Consider the following 14,356-nt stretch of genomic DNA (forward strand, 5'->3'; position numbering starts at 1 on the left):
GCTATGGGGAACTGTGTGGCTAATTGTGCCCACTAGTGACAGTTCGCGGCTGTGTGCAAGCTTCCTGGACTAGGGATGGAGACCTATTGCCAAGAGTGGTGAGAGCAGCGAGCAGTAAAGGCTTTGCAAGGTATGTGGATACCCACTGGGATGTGTAATGCCCCAGTTGTAAGGAGTGTATCCTTTATTTAGCCTAGATTTCAGGACCTCTCACTTAATTAAAGAAATACCAAAAGGGGCGCCAAGGTTTGGGGCCAATCTGTGTCTTTGTCTTGGTGCAGTGACACTCTAGCTCCCAATCTGTTGGTAATACTTTTGCTGAATTGTTAATGTAACAATGTTGACTGGTTACTTGTTAGCTTTACTGCCCTTTGATTTATTGAAGGCCAGTTTCATGGTCCCGTTATTGAAGGCCGGTTTCAATCAGGATATCATTTGGGCAGTCACGGCACTTTATTAGACGGTCTCAAGTAGGGTTCGGACCAGTGCAGGATGGACAGAGGAGATCATGAGCACTATTGGGGTCAAACAAGGTTGTACTCTATCACCGACCTTGTTCGGCTTCTATATAGATGAGCTTCAGACATTTATCGGGGCCCTGGGAGGGACTGGTTGCTCTCTAGCTGTGGATCCTTGCTTCATATACTTCTATATGTAGATGATGTGGTCATGTTCTTTAGCAGAGGGACTCTAGCGACAGCTAGACACATGTTCTTCAGCAGAGGGACTCTAGCGACAGCTAGACACATGACTCTAGCGACACCTAGACGCACTACACAAATTCTCTAAGACGCATGACTTGAAGGTCAGCCTTGGTAAAACCAAGATCATGATCTTCAACAAATCTCGCGCAGCCATGCACACAGAGCATTTTAGCATGGGTGGGCTACCAGTGGAGGTAGTTGCATCCTACACAAACCTGGGGGTCCTATTCTCCGGTCCGATCTTTACGATGCGACCAGAGCCCACCTCATACGGCAGCAGGCCTTAGGTCATCTCAGGCAAAGAGGATGTTTTGACAATTGACACGCCGCAAGATGTGCGCCTTTCTCACACATAGGATGGATGAGATTGTAAGATCTTTTCAAGGAGACCCGATGTCACGAGGGCGTGATTCTGGTGTGAATTTCATTTTAAATTTGCAAGAATTATGACGTCACTGCCTAACGCCTCGAGGACACGGGCAAAGGGCCATGCGTGCGGCACCTAGAGAATTAAATTCCTAGTGGGCCATGGGAAATTAGCAATGTGCAACCAATTCCCCTAGGCATTAGTTAATTGGTCCAACAGTGGGGTGCCAAAGTAGTGTAATTTGAAATTAATTCACGAAAAGCACTGAAGACCCAAATTAGGGTTTGGGGGCCACGAAAAGCACTAATGGATTGGAAAAAGCACTGATGGGGCAAAAGCAAGACCAGGACCATAAAAGACAGCCAAAAAGCTGGGCGACCTCAATTCAGCTAGGCGTGGGGCTCCAGACAGGATTTCGCACCTCTTCCAAACCAGTTTGCACTTCTTTGCTATTCTAGGGTGCTGCCAGGGCTGAATTCACACTTCTTCTTGCTGCCAGGCTGCTAGTACCTGCTGGATTTTCGCATCTGCTGCTGCACATCTGTTGGCCAGGGTCCCAGAAGCTATCAGAGGCTGAAATCACACTTCAAAGAGTTGTCTAGGGGCTGCTGAAATCTGTGCGCATTTTTGTACGGCCTATTTCTTGCTGTTTCGAGCACTTCCGTTGTCACGAAGACTGCCAAATACAGGTGCGATTTGCCTTGTGGGTTTGCTGTTGGGCAGCCAAGCACCTTGCCAGAGATTGGATTGAGATTTCTTGGTACCCGTTTGCTGTGTTGAAGTGGATTCATGGAGTTCTTCGCGTCAGACGAGTCTCTTTCTGCCTTGCGGGATCAAGGAAAGCATGGGGCAACCCAGGGCAGTTGTGTGGATGATTAGGCTCCACCAATTCAAGCCTATGGCTGATTGCTAGCCTTGTAGGCTGCGTGGTTGGAAGAGAGCTCGTGGCTGGTGTTTGGGGAATTGGTTGGCACGTGAAGATTCTCGTTTTGAGCAATTGCAATATTGGTTTTGCGAACTCTTTTGTATTCAGCCTGTTTAGGCAAAGTTATAATATAAAAAGAAATACTGCAAGGGGCGCCAGACTTTGAGGCCAATCGGTGGGTGGTGATTTGTGGGACCCTTTGGGTATCCTACACACGTGTGATTGTGCTTTTGAAGTGATTATTACTGTGATTAATTGAAGATTTACCCCCTTTTATTGGTAAAGGTTGGTTTCATGGGACCACTAGATGGGGGTTTTTATCGGAGGGGATGCCTCCTATCCCCATTACTGACCCAGATGTGTGGCACACGTATGCATGTTCCCTCTATGATGCCCAAATGCAGACACCACCAGACATGTCTTACGTCCAAGCCCGCCACTTGTCACTTGTTTACCACACAGAATGTACAGGCTGCACTCTGTCGATCACACAATCGGAAAGCACACGATCATGAAGGCCTACGGATTGAGCACTTTGCACATGGGCAGGAGGTTTTAGCTCCGGTGCTAGCATAGATGTTCAACCAGGCTGTTTGTCACGGCTTCCCACCTGCTTGGAGCACCACCACTATTGTACCGATACACAAAGTCGGGGACCCTATGGAGACTGGGAACTACCGCACCCTCATGATTGATCATAGTCTGGCCAAGATTTATGGATTGGTCCTAAAGAGGGAGCTCACCAATCATACAAAGGCTCAAGGGCAGCCGGCACTAGGACAAGCAAGATTTCAGAGGCAGCGCTCTACTCTAGATCACATTTTCACTCTGAGAGCTATCAGTGAGGAGGCGAGGTCCAAACACCAAAAAGTCTACACATGCTTTATAGACTTTCGGAAGGCTTTTGACACTGCCCCACGATCTCGCATGATCAGGAGACTACAAGAGATGAAGATTCCAAGAACGCTGATTTGAGGTGTTGTGAGCCTCTATGAGTCAGTCAAAGGCAGAATGGGTGTCCCAGGTGGTTTATCGGACTGGCTCGAGAACACGATCAAGGTTAAGCATTTTGGGAGAGACGAGAAAACTCATCCTCTAGGGTAAGCATATACTGCGGCGGTAGAAAAAAAGGCTTTGAGATCCGTAACAAACGTTGCCCAAACGAAATTCGTCTTAAAAGTTGTTGGGTCACTATGCTTACTAGCCCAATGTTTCCACCAAGTAACCGCCTCACCGATCAGATGAGGGGCTGCTAGGCGGACTTTGTCTTGTTCATCTTTAATTCACGCTAATGCAAAATGAGCGGCGAACTTATGAATAAACTGAAGGATAGCTGAGTGATCACACTTACCATCATACGTAAGGTGCCAAGTTTGTATTTGAGTTTTTGTTTGACCTCTTGAGCTCTTTACCTTAGGATAGCACTCAACAAGGGCCCTAGCATGTCCTTTGCTTCAGCTCATTGAGGCCGGTATGAGTTATTTTCTCTTGGTGTACTTTGTCCCTCATGAGGATGTTAATCTCTCTCTCTCTCTCTCTCTCTCTCTCTCTCTCTCTCTCTCTCTCTCTCTCTCTCCCCCCCCCCCTAGCCCCCTCCTCTCCTAGCCTCTCGCTCTGCCCCTCTCGCTCCGCCCCTCCTGCTGCAACTCCTGCCACTCCCTAGCCTTGCCGCTCCCCTAGCCTCTCCGCTCCACTCTCCTAGCCTCGCCGCTCCCCTAGCCTCTCTGTTCCCCTAGCCTCGCCGCCCACCTAGCCTCCCCCCTCCCCTAGCCGCTCGCTTAACCGCCCCTATAGCTCCCGCCGCCTGCAGCGCCGCCTCCTCTCCTTCTGCTACGCCTCTGCTGCCCCTCCTGTCCCGCCTCTCCTGCTCTGCTTCCTCCCTTCCTGCTCCGCCCCTCCTGCTTCGCCTACTACTGCTCCCCTGCCGGCTGCAACTCCCTCTTGCCTCGCCTCCCGTCTGCTGCAACTCCCCTCGCTCCACTCCAGCCACCTGCTGCTACTCCCCCCGCCTGTTGTAGCTCCCTCTCGCCTGTTGCAGCTCCCTCTGCTGCGCCCCCTCCTCCCCTTCTACTCTGCCTCCTCCACTCCAACCACCCGCCACCCTTCAGCTCCCCGCCATCCTTCATCCACCCCCTCGCAACCCCTCAGCTACTCCCTCTACCCCTCAGCCACCCCCGCCTGCTCTCCAGTCACCCCCTCCTTCCCTACTAGCCCCCCCACCACCCCTCAGCCTCTTTTCAGCCCCCCTGGGGGTACCTCCCATCATGGGGAAGGAGCTCATGCTCATGCTCCCGCTCGCACTCCTGCACTAAGACCTGCACCGAACATGGGTCGATCAAACGAAATGGGAAAAGGTGGCAAGGATACAGATAAACCCACCAAGAAAAAACACACACAGCTGAAACTCAAAGATGTGAACACACGATACAACCATAGTGGACTTGGAGTGGACAGCAAAGCAAAGGCGGGGGCCACTTCCGCCTCAACTTCAGCCACAACCTCAGCTTCAGTCTCAGCTTCAGTCTCAGCTACATCAGCTATATCCTCATACTCAGCCTCAGTGTCGGCTCTAGTTCCAGTTCCAGCTCCTCTTTCAGCTCCACTTCCGCCCACAGTCTCTACTGTTACAGCTATTGGCTCTGATATACCCCTACCCATGACATCGATTGTCCCATCCTCCCCTAGGATAGAGGGGTTGTCAGTGACACCATCTCTCCCTTCTTCTCCCGCTACAGTTCTCTCTTCAGTTATGACACCTACTTTGGAGGGGTCATACACTGTTCCACACTACTCGACCTTTCTCTCTCCTCTGCCTCTCAGTCAGCCCACACTCCCTCACCCTGCTGGGATCGCCTCATCATCCCCATACCGCACCCATCTTACCCAGTCATCACCCAGTCTCCAGTCTCTTACTCACACCTTCAGGCCACATTCCTATCAGTTTCCGTAGAGCACGGACAAGCTGACCCATCAGAGGCTTGGGAGTATTTGCTGATGGAGGTCCAGAGCATTCGAGAGCGCGAGAGAAAGCTGTCACGCTTCGCACAGGAGCAGACACGTTTCACCCAGGAGCAGGCGTCGACCATCGGCATGACTATGTTGTACTTAGGACTAAGTACTACCATTCTACATTCTACATTTTGCATTGGTGTGGATGCTTGTTTAGTAGCTCCACTACCACAGCTCGTTTGTACCAGGATTTTCACAGTCTCATAGACCCATCGGTCTTCCGAAGACTTTAATAAACTCTCTCTCTCTCTCTCTCTCTCTCTCTCTCTCTCTCGGATGATTTGGATTAAGGCTTCAATCCCACATTAAAAAGTACAAGTGGGGTTCACCATGACACCTCTCATGTTGATGCCATCTTTTAGATAGTGACTTAGCTCCATAGAGTATGGGCCATACCTCGCGGGAGACTTCCCAAGGCTGGCACTCAGGTCTTCCATACGACTAGTAGAGAGCGGGACTGATACATCGTATGCACGCATCTCCACATGGTTTGCCAGCCACGGTATTCAAATGGACCAGCTGCCCCCTTTCCAGTACATGAGATTACCTACATCATACCGTTAGACCCCCTCCATCTCTATACATCTCTAACTTTGTAGGGGACCAAGAGTTGGTCCACTTCTACCGTGACCATTTCGTGAGAGTGTCGGAGGAGGGACTCATCGTAGACCCCAGTAATTTGAGGAGGAGTATCGCATGCATTGAGGATTGCTATTGGTCAGATGCACGTCTCATCACATCAGGTGGGGATCGAGGCAAGAAGAGCCACAAGCATACCTAGAGAGCAATGGATCTGCAAATTATGCACACTGGAGGAAATTGAGACAGAGGAGCATTCCTTATGTGTCTACCCAGCATACTATGAGATCCGAGGACGCTATCACTGCCTCTTTCAGAAGGGGCATGGCTTTGACCCACTCTCTCGACTGATCCACTTCCATGATCAGGTCTGGGTCAACGCGACATGTCACAGACTTCTATGCATTCGAGTCGGCTCCAGGACATAGAGCAGTGGAGGATGAGGAGGTAGTAGATATGCGAGCAGCATGGATCAACAGCAAAGGGGCAACATAATATGACCGACCGAGTGATGCAGAGTCCACGCAAGAAAAGGAGAGCGATCGGGCACGCACGATCATGGTTCAACCCATCTCCATCCTCCTTGGAGGAGATCGCCCGAGACGAGGTGTCACCCTTCATATTGCTCTTCAAATACATAGGTCAAGGAGACCACGCCCTCCACCACAGCTAGAGACAGCCCGACAGACGCAAATCTAGAATATCTTCGTAGCCCACCAGTGAGCTGCCACAGTGCTGGGTTTCAGCTACTGAGTTTTGTCTCTGAGATTTTTGTTTAGCACTCAGCAAGCCTTAGCGAGCCCTTTGCTTCAGCCCTTGTGGCTTGTATGAGTTTTCATTTTCATTTGCTGTACTTTGTCCCATAGGCCGTGAGGCCTTCCGAGGATGTTAATTCATCTTTCTTTCTTTCTTTCTTTCACTCTGTTGGAACCTGTCTCGATATACTTCACCACCCAGAACCAATCAAGGGAGACTGTTTACTCACTTAGAGATTGGAATTGCTCAGCCAGGCTCACTGCACGTAGAAATTCACTGAGAGAACTTGGAGTTGCTCAGCCAGGCTCACTGCAAATATAGTATCTGAAAAAAGGTTTACTCCCAAAAAATTCCCTTGTTGAGGATAATGCTAGTTTTTACAAATGTACGAGGCTATGATCCAAATGCAGGATGAGAAAACCTTGGTGATTCAAGAGGTTAAGCAGTGGAGACATTGTGAATGGACTGACTCAAAAGATGACAACAATGGAAAATAAAATAGAGACAGAATATGACAAATTTCACAGCATAAAATAAAATATCTATCTGAACAAAAGTGCAGGCAAAGACAGAACAGTAGCAGGTCCAAGAATTGCCAAAAACAGAAGACGTCATCAATACTATTGATGGTTTAGTTAACAGTAAAATGAGAGCGCAAAACAAGCAGCAGAAAAAAGACCTCAACATCAAAATTGTGGGGATGGAGGAGAGTGAGAATGAGGACGTTGAAAAGGTAATCACATATGTCTTCCAAAAGCCCATGCACATATCTGCAAGAACATGTCAAGATGCATTCAGAATAGGGAGGAAAGGAGGAAAACCAAGACAAATAATCATTAAATTCTAGGATGCGCAGTCCCACCTCAAAGTGCTGAATCATAAGCACCATCTCAAGGGGCACTCTATATGGATAAACGAACATCTTACAAGGAGTCAGTATGCCCAAAAACTCAAGGAGCTTGAGACCATTAGGAACGCGAAAAGGGAAAGAATGCCTACATGAAGGATGGGAGAGCTATCGTTACGGAAAGAGCAAAGGGGGAGAGAAGCATAAATAGGGATTCAAGACCCTCAGGCTCAAAATATGGCATGTAGGAGGATGGACTTTGGACAAGGTCATCACATTTGGAAGACAAGATAACAGAAAAAATATACTTATGGTATTGGAGACATGGGAATGTGAGGGGAATGAATCTCCAGAAATTAAGGAATTCTTGAAAACAAAAACACGAATAGGAGGGAGAGGCTTTAGTGGGATAGCATGCTACATCAGAATGACATTGGAAAAGACAGCCAGGTGGCAGTGCAGGAACATCTGGGAACGCCTGTGACCATTCCCAAAAGTGAAAACGCCTGATAAACATTCCCAAATGTTCCAGGTTTTCTAGAGAGCATACAATTATCCTGGCAGGAGATTTCAAGGCAAGGCATCATCAAGATGGAGGGGAGAGACACTGTATGGATGGAAGAAATGGAAGAAGACAATGAGGAAAAAAGGGCTGGAAAAGGACATGAAGACAATCTCCACTGATTGGTGGATGCCTGAGATGTATTGAAGATCATGACCTTGGTTTTACCAAGGTTGACCTTCAAGTCATGTGTCTTGTAGAAGGTATGAAGTGCATTCGAGTGTCACTGGAGGGAATTTGTTGAGGATGAGAATAAGACCACATCATCTGCGTAAAGGAGGATTTGGATCAAGGATCTGGTGATGGCACTTCATATTTCAAAGACACAGAAGGTTACAAATGCAAAACTCCTCAAGGGTCAAGTGTAATTGACTATGTGATCATAAGCCCTCCACAAGGCGTATTTTTGAACATCTCAAGAGACTCTTGGGTAGGCTGAGAATGGACTACAAAAGGCACATTTTTATGAAAGAAAAATAGAGACAGTACTGTCACAGATGCCTTCTATTTGTCATACAATGAACAATGCATAACAGAAGTGCTGTAGGTAACAGCCCAAAAGTGCTTCACTTAAAGCAAGGAAAGGAGTATTGAAATGCCATGCAACCACGGGGTCGACCAGGAACGTAAAAATGCAAATAGGAAATGGAAAACAGCAGATATAACAGAGAAAGAGGGCCAAGCTCAAGCATAAAAACATGTGATAAGGAACAAAAAGAGAATGTTTCTTAAGAGCAAGTAGCTTGAAACCTGGAGGAGCTAAAACAAGAGAGCATACGATGTGCTTGACAGCACTGCCTTCATTTTTCGAGGTTTTAAGGAGCGTTGAATAGAGGGGGACGATGCTGATGAGTTGATTTTGAAAGATCATAGTGGTAGGAAGAGAAGCAAGCTAACACTAGGAATGGAAAGGAAAGATAACAAGCATAATGGAAATGAAATGGAAAGAAAATGAAAGCAATGGCAAGTACTCACATGATACCAAAGAGCTTGATGTTGACTGATATAAAAAGACTAAAGACAAGTACAACCCTATATAGTGTGACACTAGACTCTAGAAAGCCATAGTGTATATGGGATAACTCCCAATATGACACGTGGCATGTCTAGGACTCACTAGACTATAAAACACCCCTAGAACACTCATTTTAGACTCACTTTGGCTTCATATTCCAACACCCCCCCATGAAGGCAAGGTAAGAGACTACTAAAATGGAACCAAGAACAGAACATGACAATGACAGTCATCAAACTGTGCACCCCATGTAGCTCAGAGGTTAAAGTCTAAGTGTGTTCAAAGGTTGATCCAAGCACTCTCATGGCTTGAGACTCAACATGCTCAAAGGCTCACATTATAGCATGGCTACATGACCAGCTCATAGTTCTAGGAATACACCAACATCTCGGCCAGGCCTGATAATGAGACCTATCAAAGCCAATACATAGGGCTCCCACGGTACATCCCCCCTTGGCTTCATAACAGGACATGTTAGGAAACCACACACTAAAATAGAAAAACCAATACATCTTTTTAGGAGCACTATCCAAATGAAAACCAACTACTCAATACATATCATTTTATGTCACGATTTGTGACGTATTCCTTTCTCTATACCTTAGACTTATGGATGGTTTGATGAATGGAACACTTGTGGAAGGGTATGCCCTTTCGACGCGACACTTCCTATGAGGCACAACCCTTCACAAGAGACATTCTATTGAAGAGACACTCCCATTGTAATGTACCCTCTCATCAAGGGTCACACTCTTCACAAGGGGTACACACCTCTTCATGCACATACACTTTGGAGTAAACACTCTTCACTCTCTATATAAGAGAGGCCCAACTGTATGGATGACACACTACAGACACTCAAGCAATACAAATATTTCTTGTTCTCTACTATTTCAATCTCCTTTCTGTTCCTTAGCACATTTCTAAATATAGTAAATCTAGGATTTCTTACAGTGGTATCAGAGCAAATTTCGCTCCTGCCTGTAGGAAATGCCTCCCACCTTCTAGCGCCGATCTGATACATCTCTTTCCGCTAGAAGGATATCCACGCACGTTGTGCATGGACGAGATGAAGAGAATGAGCGTAAAAATTTTTAGCGCCAACCCCACCTAAAGTCATCAAAGGCCTCTCCATCTCCCTCACATCACGAGTTGATGTGAATGGACACGACAAAAATCGTGTCTTTTGATGTGCTTGGGCTGTCCCAAAACCAAGGGATGCACCTTTTTCACCATCGGACACACCTTTTGATGAAGAGTTTCTGACTCCTCACCCAAGGGACACACCCCATCGTGGGAAAAAGGACACATCTTTTCGTGTGGGGACACCCCTTTTTAAAACAGGGTCACATCCCTTCATAAAAAGGTACACCTATTCCAAGGGTCACACACCCCTTAGAATAGGCACACCCTTTGGCACCAAGCACCAACTACAAAAGGGTACCTAGAGGGCCTAAAAAGGGCAACCAGTCCTACACCCAAGGCCTAACCCTAGACTACCGTAGGTACAAGGCAACCCACGTTTTAATTTTTGGCAACCACCTAACCTAGGCAGCCAAACAAAAATGACGATTCCCGTTTGACGCCCGTACGGAAATTCCTCATGCCGATTCGCCTCTCTTCCACACCATACGCAGCTCTCCATCAGCCATTTCTAAGAATTCTCTTTCATATTATTATTTGCCGCTCATTATCAAATTATAGCAAATGAAAGCCTCCTCCTTAAAGCATGGAAACCCCTGGTAATGTCCCAGTCCCTTCAAGGACACCTCAGGCATCATCTATCACACAATATCGTGTTCAGATTGCACAACCAGCCCATTTCGGAGCTTTTGCATCGTGGGTCTTCCGTGTCACGTGCCCTTCCAGTGACTTGGACCACATCCTATACCTTTTGCGTGAGGCAGCTCAATTACATTACTTCCTCAGCACAGTCTAGGTTGTGTTCCACGAGACACGTAGATACCCAAAACCCGATATTCCTCACGAGTTTGTTGTCCATCTTTAGAGAGACTTTTACCCCTCAGCTTCAACATCTCCAGGGTACTCTCCACCTCTTTCAGCTCCCAAATATCCTCCTGCACAGGTTGTACCTTCCCTAAGACAGTATTTACACTCTGAAGGTACTCCTTCTCCTGGATATCCTCCACTCCCGACAACAACTCCTTATCCCTTCTCAGACCCGTGGACTCTGCAACCTACCCCTGTACTCTGACATTTTACAGCAGTATTTTCAGAACTTACTGTGATATTTTCTACATCAATTCATTATCTCCACTAGGGTCTTATTTTGAGCGGGAGGGGATGTCACGATCTGTGACGTATTCCTTTCTCTATACCTTAGACTTATGGATGGTTTAAAGAATGGACACTTGTGGAAGGGTATGCCCTTTCGACGAGACACTTCCTATGAGGCACAACCCTTCACAAGAGACATTCTATTGAAGAGACACTCCCATTGTAATGTACCCTCTCATCAAGGGTCACACCCTTCACAAGGGGTACACACCTCTTCATGCACATACACTTTGGAGTACACCACTTTTCGTGTTTGACTCTTCACTCTCTATATAAGAGACACTCAAGCAATACAAATATTCCTTGTTCTCTACTATTTCAGTCTCCTTTTTTCCTTAGCACATTTCTAAATATAGTAAATCTAGGATTTCTTACATTTTAGGGGGGCTACCCAGGACAGAGGATCCCAAAATAACATCAAGCATGTAGTAATAAAAAAATAGATCTCTTATGATAAGAGATGTCCTCCAAGTAGCCACTGCACGTGTGCACATCCCTGCAAGTCGATGATAATGTCGATGAAGCGCTACGTAGGAATGCCCCAAAATATGTGTTGGTGAAGTGTATGGAGTAGCTACACGAAGCACTCACATGATGACTCTCAAAATGCCGGAAGGAGAGTCACCAATATCGAAGTAGAAGCCTCAGGTACCACGACCGATCGGGAAGTCAATCAATGCGAAGTATCTCAGGCACCGATCAAATAAGCAATGTTGAAGAAGTCACTTGTTGATGTAGAGTGGTCTACATCAAGCTCGATGTAATACACTAATCAAAGAGATCACTGCAATGGAGTGTGTCGGAGTAGTATCGGAGAACTCACATCTAGCTCGGGAAGTCTTCACCAAAGTTTGAAGTAGTCACATGAAGGAGTCACCGCAATGTAATGTCAAGAGCTCACATTAAGTGATGGGCAGAATAAGCAAATGGCAGGCTAGAGCAGAGGTCAACGATGAAGAGGATGGACAGCTCCACGTTGAGCTGGCTACATCATGCTTGGGTTATCAAATCATTGAGCTTTAGAACAAAATCCGCACGCAGAAACAAATTTCGTCACTTTTTGCAAGGCCTGTAACTTTTCACAAAAAACTCAGATTGGAATGATGTAAAAACGAAATTTGTAGTACTCAAGGTCCTCTATAACTTTGCTGAAAACACAAAGTCGTGATTCTACTTCTAGATCCAGATAGAAGCTTCACATCGCCCGTAGGTCACAAAAAGAAGGAAGGAGAAGAGAGGTGGCAAATCATGGCGTGGAGAAGAGAGCTCAAGGAAGGAGAGAAGAGGACAGCCTTCCAAGGAGGAGGAGGTAGAGTAGCTTCATTGGCCTCCCTCACCTCAACCTCTTGGAACGGAAAGGGAAAGAGAGAGCACGGCTAGGAACATGGCTCTAATACCACATGAAAGATCATAGTGGTAGGGAGAGAAGCAAGCTAACACTAGGAATGGAAAGGAAAGATAACAAGCATAATGGAAATGAAATGGAAAGAAAATGAAAGCAATTGACAAGTACTCACATGATACCAAAGAGCTTGATGTTGACTCATATAAAAAGACTAAAGACAAGTACAACACTATATAGTGTCACACTAGACTCTAGAAAGCCATAGTGTGTATGGGATAATTCCCAATATGACACGTGGCATGTCTAGGACTCACTAAACTATAAAACACCCCTAGAACACTCATTTTAGACTCACTTTGACTTCATATTCTAACTTTTTTTTTTTTTTTTTGGGGGGGGGGGGGAGGGGGGGGGGGGGGGGGGGAGAGAGAGAGAGAGAGAGTACTTACACACTAGCAAAATTAGAATAGAAAGGAACATGGGCATAGGATGAGTGTCCAAAATCTATTGGGAGGACACTTTTTTTCAAAAGCCTCAAGGCGGTGCTAACAAAACCCCAAGAATGTTTTTCTAAAGTTACATGGTAGTAAACCTCAAGAGAGGAAAGCATCATGGGAAGGCATGACACAATTCGTCAAGGACCTCTACAAAAGAGAGGGGGAAGAGAAAATAAATCGTGACTTTTCCATCAAAGCAGCAAATGTTATCATAACATAAGACGATGTGGGAAAAGGGCTGAAAAAGCTAGCAAATATGGGAAGGCTCCAGACACACAAGGGCTGGTGGTGGAGATGCTAACATGGGGAGGCGAGAAGACAAAGAAAGTGCTCACCAGGCTTATGAATATGGCTCTAGAGGGAGGATTCCCCTCAGAATGGCAGCTTAGTAGAATTATATTGATCCACAAGGGAGGGGACAGCAGGATGGCACAAAACTACCAAACTAGCGTACAATCATGGTGAGCAACCTAATGGCTAAAGCTGTTTTGCTGGCAGCAACTGCTGCAACTGTCGGGGCAGTAAATCAGCACCTTATTGCCCTTTCTAAGTGGTAGTGCCTCCTAGAAGTGTTGACCTTGAAACTCCTCTAAATCTGGCAGAAGGCAGTTGCAAACAGAGCCACCAAAAGAACAATCGACGGCCCTTGTTCCAGGAGGTGGGCAACTGCACAAAAAAGGGGGACAACAGGTAGAGGCAGCACACTTCTGAAATCAACACCCAGAAAATTGATGACATCTCCACAGACGAATGCAGCTTCAGTAGTTCCTTTCCACACACAGGCGACAGCCAAATCTGATTTGTCCAGGAAAGAGGCAGCTGCAGCTCTGATTGTGACCGCCGTTCACAACGATAGCACTCTTGTCCAAACTGTCAGCACCCCCATGAAATGATGGCTTCTACTGCAAAAACGTGTCCACCAAGGCAGATGCTGATCAGCAATAACCGATGGGATTGAAGGGGGCAGGGGCAGAATCAACGAATACTGCTCTGATACTTACTGGAGTCTGGAATCAAGGACACAGACAGTCATGAGCTACAAGTCACATCACAAGACGAAGGTATGGAGCACTCCCATGGTAACATGCTAAGTAAGCACAAAAGTAGTTAGGGAAAAAGGCTCCACTAATTGGAGTAAAAAGGGCCCCGGCCTTGGTCCTACATGATCACCCGATACTCCTTGAACATAATGCTTACAATTTCGTCTTGTTCCCCGGTGTTGGAGCAACTCTTTGAATATGCGATCATGAAGGTGTCTATACGCACGATGGGCAAGGGAATGGAAGTACTCTATAAGCATCTCTATTGGTTGCGAGTGTTGTGACTTTTGCCAAAGTCTTGGGGGGGGTGAGTTCACTAGGTGGTGGTCAGTGTTGTGCAATTGACCATGGCCAGAGTCTATGCTCAAATTGCTCACTCTTTCAATGTCCTTCACTAGTACTTACTGGCGGT

General features: G+C 46.7%; 1 protein-coding gene across 7 annotated transcripts in view; it reads right to left on the reverse strand.

Moving 5' to 3' along the window:
* Window positions 1-13,943, reverse strand: part of LOC147901967 (uncharacterized) — a 96,732-nt gene extending 82,789 nt beyond the window's left edge. For 2 of the 7 annotated variants that reach the window (XM_087374593.1, XM_087374586.1), the window contains exons 1-2: window positions 13,906-13,943; window positions 13,610-13,806 (exon numbers count right to left, since the gene is read on the reverse strand). The gene's annotated coding sequence lies outside the window, so the exon portion shown is untranslated. Of the gene's footprint in view, window positions 1-13,239; window positions 13,379-13,609; window positions 13,807-13,905 lie in introns of those variants that run through there. The other 5 variants (XM_087374587.1, XM_087374592.1, XM_087374588.1 and 2 more) reach the window with 5 other exon arrangements.
* Window positions 13,944-14,356: the final 413 nt, after the last annotated feature.

The sequence above is a fragment of the Dipteris shenzhenensis genome, chromosome 5 (genome assembly GCF_047967505.1).
Source record: "Dipteris shenzhenensis isolate YYH24624 ecotype China chromosome 5, Dip_SZ_1.0, whole genome shotgun sequence".
Taxonomy (NCBI): Eukaryota; Viridiplantae; Streptophyta; class Polypodiopsida; order Gleicheniales; family Dipteridaceae; genus Dipteris; species Dipteris shenzhenensis.